The sequence below is a fragment of the Triticum dicoccoides genome, chromosome 2B (genome assembly GCF_002162155.2).
Source record: "Triticum dicoccoides isolate Atlit2015 ecotype Zavitan chromosome 2B, WEW_v2.0, whole genome shotgun sequence".
Taxonomy (NCBI): Eukaryota; Viridiplantae; Streptophyta; class Magnoliopsida; order Poales; family Poaceae; genus Triticum; species Triticum dicoccoides.
Genome location: NC_041383.1, coordinates 583,021,822 through 583,027,585, shown reverse-complemented (window position 1 = coordinate 583,027,585; position 5,764 = coordinate 583,021,822).

The window sequence follows — 5,764 nt, the reverse complement described above, 5'->3', positions numbered from 1 at the left end:
GCATTCATATATACACCATCTATAGGTCTCTCTCGCACACTATGTATGATACTCTAGCTAGTCCAAGCTAGATATCTTCGATGCACTCATCGTACGCACACAAATTCCTTGGCTCTTTGCCCGTTACTCTCTCACGCACCACTATGTCGTCTCGGAGCTCTTCCCCCCCTCTCTCAAACTCTCCATCCACCTGGGTCACACATACACATGCATATCTCACTCGCACTCGATAGGCCCATCTAAAACTCTATCTCTCTCCCTCGTTCTCTCTCCATCTCACACGCACACACACACAATCTCATGCCCAGCTAGCAAAGTATGATGGTCTCTCACTCAATTGTAGGCACACGCAGTCCCCCCTATATGTATATGACTAGCTAATCTTAGTCGCCATCACAAACATGTGCATGGTCTATCTCGATTTCTCTCGGGGCATCTTTCTATCGCGCATGCACTCCCTCGATCTCCCACCCATATAGTCCCCTCACGATCTCGAGGGGATCTCTCTATCACAAACACACCCTCTCTCCCTCCCCATACATCCATGCCATCCATGTGTCCCTCTCGACCTTTTTTCCTTGTTGGCCAGACCTCTATTGGACATGTGCTACAGGGGTGTCTCCCTCCGTTGCAAACAATCACACACTAGCTATCTTCGTGTATGTCCTCGCCTCGCTTTTCCATCTCGGAGAGGCATGTGTGATATGTTCGCATTAGAAAGGAAAACACACACTCTCTCCCTAATTTATCGTTTGTTGTCACTTTCTCTTTCACACGCATACTCTTTTTGCACACTTACTCATTCTCCTTCACACGCACTTGATCTGTCTCGGCTGAGGCACTCTCCTCCGTCCATAGCATATAGATTTATTGAAAAGTCAAACATCACAAAGTTTGACCATGTACGTGGAGACAAACAATTACATCTAGTACGACAAACATATACCATTAGATTCACCATGAGATGTAGTTTTGTATGATGTATCTTTGGTATTGTAGATATAAATAACATTTGCTTAACCTGATCAAAGTTTCCAAAGTTTGACTTCTCAAAAATTTACATGCACTGCATTATCGAGCGGATGGAATATATCTTTCCCCCTCTTAGCTATTTGATGCACCACTCAGCCTTATCAGGGCTCCTCAATCTCTCTCAAACTTTATTGGTCAGTTTGGTTCATGACGTGACCCTCATGCCTTGATGGCCGGTACTGCCTGGTGTGGACGTGAGATGTAAAATATTTCTGCCTGGCCAGGCTTGTGTGGTGCTGAAGCGTTTGGTTCATGCCTGGGCCAGGCAAAGCATCAACGTCCCATCAATCAATCCATGCATCAACTATTTAATGCTAATATCCATCCATGTTGCTGTTAGCCTCGTGGTCGCACGACCAGGCACGGCCAGGCGTTCGAAATCGGTTGCTTGGGCCAGGCTACTTGCCTGGAGTTCAGCCAGGCTAATTAAAGTGCAAGGGGAACCCAGCCCAGGCGGGCTTTCTTTTTCACAGGGTAGCAACCAAACAAGCATGCATGAAATCCGGCCACAACCCCAAGCCACACAAAAGATGCTCACGACGCAAGCCAAACTGGCCTTATATCTCCCTGGTTCACACATACACATGTCTCGCTCGCGCTATACATATAGACCCATCCAACACTCTCCACCCTTGTTCTCTCTCCATGTGACACGCACCCCCCTAAGTACCATAATCCCTCACTCCATCATAGGCTCTATTTGGATCCATGGGTTAGAGTTAGTTTGGGTTAGTTTAGAGTCAACTAACCCAAAAAGATCCAAACATGAGGGTTAGTTTAGGTTAGATGCATCTAACCCATCCAAAAAACTAACCCATCCAAGAGGTGCGTATTTGGGTCTCGGGACCACTAATAAACACTTTTTTCTCTCGCTCTCCCCGCAACAGATCCCTCCCCACTTCCTTGAAGCTTCTCATCCTCTCCCTCCCTCCCTCTCGCACCGCCTGTGAAGGTGCCTCGCCGTATCTGCGCTCCATCTAACCCTGCCATCCAAACACCTCTTTACTTAGAGTTAGTTCAGGGTTAGTTCAGGGTATGAATCTAAATCTAACCTCTAACTGAGTTAGAGTATCCAAACAGGGCCATAGCGCAAGCACTCCCCCCTCCTAAGTATGATTATCTCTTACTAGCCATCAGGAACACATGTATTGTCTCCTTCCATCCATAAGTCTATCTCGATATCTCTCAGGGCATCTTCTATCGCGCACACACCTTATCACTCGATCTCCCACCCATGTAGTCCCATCACCATCTCCAGGGGATCTCTCTATGAAAAACATACACTCTCTCCTCCCCATGTCTGCATTTTCTCTGTACGTCTCTCTCGACCTCTCTCCCTTGTTTGTCAGACCGCTCTTGGCCACGTGCTAGGGGTCTTCCTCTCTCGGTTCCAAACAACCACACACTATCTCCTCACCTTGCCTCCGTTGTGGAAGATGCATGTGTGATATGTTTGCATAAGACACGCACGCTTTTTCTCTACTTTTATCGTGTGTTGTCCATGTCTCTTTCACACACGCACACACACTTTTTTCACTCTCTCTCTCTCTCTCTAGGGACTCTGTCACGTCCATAAGCGTATGGATGTTTTGAAAAGTCAAACCTAAGAAAAGTTTGACCAGGTATATGTGGAGAAAAACAATTACATCTGGAACGATCATTAGATTCATAACAACATGTACTTACTTCATACTATCATTTATCTTTGGTATTGTAGATATAAGTAATTTCTTTATAAACTTGGTCAAAGTTTCAAAAGTTTGACTTAAAAAAATGTTGTAACTACATTATCGTACAGAGGGAGTAGCTCTTTCTCTCTCTCTCTGCTATCTCTCACGGGCCTCCCCTCTCACTCGAACACTCTATGCTCACTGTGTCAGCGTATAACTCCGTATATTGTTTAGTTGACCGGTCAACCAATCCACATGTTGCGTTGTCAGCTCGTGTTCTGTATCTTGGTGTGCTGGCCCATGTGGCAGTGGGTGAAAATAAGTAAACTAAAGGGGTAGCACCCCGCACGCTAGTAAATTGAGGGCGCATTGAGGACAAACTTCTTGCGCGCGAAGGACGCACTCGCGCACAATTCACCACTGCGCAGCGGCATGCACAGAAGGACACACTCGCGCACACCCAACACACAACACACACCAACACACGTGTACACCGGCATCGCCGCCGGTTGAGATGGACAGCCAGGCAGCCAACAAGCGGAGGCGGCTTGAGCCAAAACCGCATCTGGCGAGCCTGGACTTCATCAGCAGCCTCCCCGATGACATGCTGCTCGTCATCATCGTCCTCCTCCCCACCAAATCTGTCGTGCGTACCACCCTGCTCTCCTGGTGGTTGCGCCCCCTCTGGCGTTGCGTCCCCCTCAACCTCACCATCAACATCTGCCTCTGCGACGGGATTGCAAATGCATGGCCGCAGTCTCCAAGATCCTTTCATCGCACCCTGGGCTAGCCAGACGCCTTGACATTCGCATGTTCAGTACCAACTGCAAGGTCCAACCCAAGTTTGACGAGTGGTTCTTATCCCCCACCCTAGATCAGCTCGAGGAGCTCAGCTTTGAAGCTTGACGATGTCGCTCTCTGTCATCGTCCGCGCTCCGCCTCACGCCAACGCTGCGTTGCGCCAACTTCATCTCCTACTATCCTCCCCAGATTAATGTCGCGCTCGCCCTTCTTCTCCCTCAACTAAAGCAGCTCGACCTCTTCGACGTTGTCATCTCGAAGATGGCTATGGAGCACCTGCTCCGCAGCTGTACTACGCTCGAGTACCTTCGTCTTGAGCAGATCCACGGGTTCATTAGCCTCCACATCGCCTCGACGAATCTCCGATGGATTTATGTGTCTTGCTGGCCCCGCAACAAGACATCAGTTGGGAAGAGATCATTCCAGCTGTTCCACGTTATGGTTCCTTGAGAGATTAATTGTATCGGATCTAGAAGGTCCAACAAAAATCAGGGTCATTGACGCACCGAAATTGACAGTGTTGGTGTACTTGTCTGCCAAATTCTCCGAACTCTTTATTGGATCCGTAATCGTTCAGGTACAGCACTCATCTTCTTCTCTGTCTTCTTGAAATTCACATTTTTAAATTTCTTCTTGATGTATTTACGACCGTCTTCCAGAAAATGATTCCCACAAGCTTGAGCCAGTCCATGCGCAGAGTGAAGATCTTAGCACTAAAATCTACTATCCCCAATCTGGATCAAGTTGTTGGATTCCTTACATGCTTTCCGTGCACGGAGAAGCTACTCATCGAGGTGAAACTTCTTTCCTATAAGTAAATGGTAATCACAACGTAGCTCAATTTTATCGTAATTTTCCCAAATTACGATGACAAGTGTAGTGTTCAAAACTGCATCTATGCACTGCACTGAAAGAAATGTTTTTAGTATTTTTTCTCACGTGATCACCTGCATCATTTTTATGCTGTACTACTACTATAGTAGCCTAGGCTAGTCATAGTGGCAAGTAACTTAGACTACTCCAGTAACTCTATGGTTATCCTAAGAGCAAGTACTACCTCCGTCCTGGTTTACTCTTCCAATTTTGTAGTATCAAAATTTGACCATAGATTTAACTGACAAAATGTTAATGCATGTCACTAAGAACTTATCGTTGGATTCATATTTGAACATAATTTCAAATGGTGTAATTTTTAGTGACATGTGTTGGCATTTTCTTAGGTAAATCTATGGTCAAAATTTTATACTAAATACGAGGTAGTATTCCCTCTGTCCGAAAATTCTTGTCTTACTTTTGTTTAGATACGGATGTATCTAACACTAAAATGCAACTAGAAACATCCGTATTTAGACAAATTTAAGACAAGAATTTTGGGACGGAGGGAGTACAAAAGTGGGCTATGTAGGCCAAAACATGTGCCAAATTCACTTGTGATGCGTTTGGCATCGATGCCCCTCCATTGCTCACCTGATGCCCCAATTTGGATCACCTACTTTGCTCCGATGCCAAATTAATTCAAGCAATGAAAAAACACTGCGTGGGAGAGAGAGAGAGAGAGGACCGAGGCAATAAAAAAACACTTGTTTGGGAGAGTGAGAGGCGGGTGTAGTTGGTTTGATTGATTTGTTTATACATGTGGGTCTATGTGCACAGCGGTGCCAACTCTCTCACATCGCGAGAACGGTGCCAAAATCTTTTGATTTGACATCGATGCGTATTATGTGGCATACTTTTGCGAAATATGGCATCGGCCACATAGTGGAAGGCAACAAATGCCCAAGCTCTTCACGTGCTCCTAGTTAAATGAGAGGAAATAGAAAGAGAGAGAGAGAGAGAGAGAGAGAGAGAGAGAGAGAGAAATATCACTAGCCAGCCAACCCTATCGTATGAGCGAATGATATTGGTACCTCTTGATGACACGACAATCTTATGCAGCCAACTGCTCTAATATGTACTCTTCTTTTGCAGATAAAAAAAGACTCGAAAGTGAAAAATGTGCTGCACTATAACAATCTCATCGAATGCCTTGATCTCCATCTTATAGAAATTGATTTGATCGACTACCGACACTAGTGCAGAACCGGCCTTTAGTGCCGGTTCGTAATGGCCTTTAGTGCCGGTTTGCCAACCGGCACTAAAGAGTGGGGACTAAATCCCCCCCCCCTTACCGGTTCGTCACAAACCGGTGCTAAAGTGACACCACGTGGCACGAGCCAGACCCGTGTGCGCGTAGGACATTAGTACTGGTTGGTAACACCAAC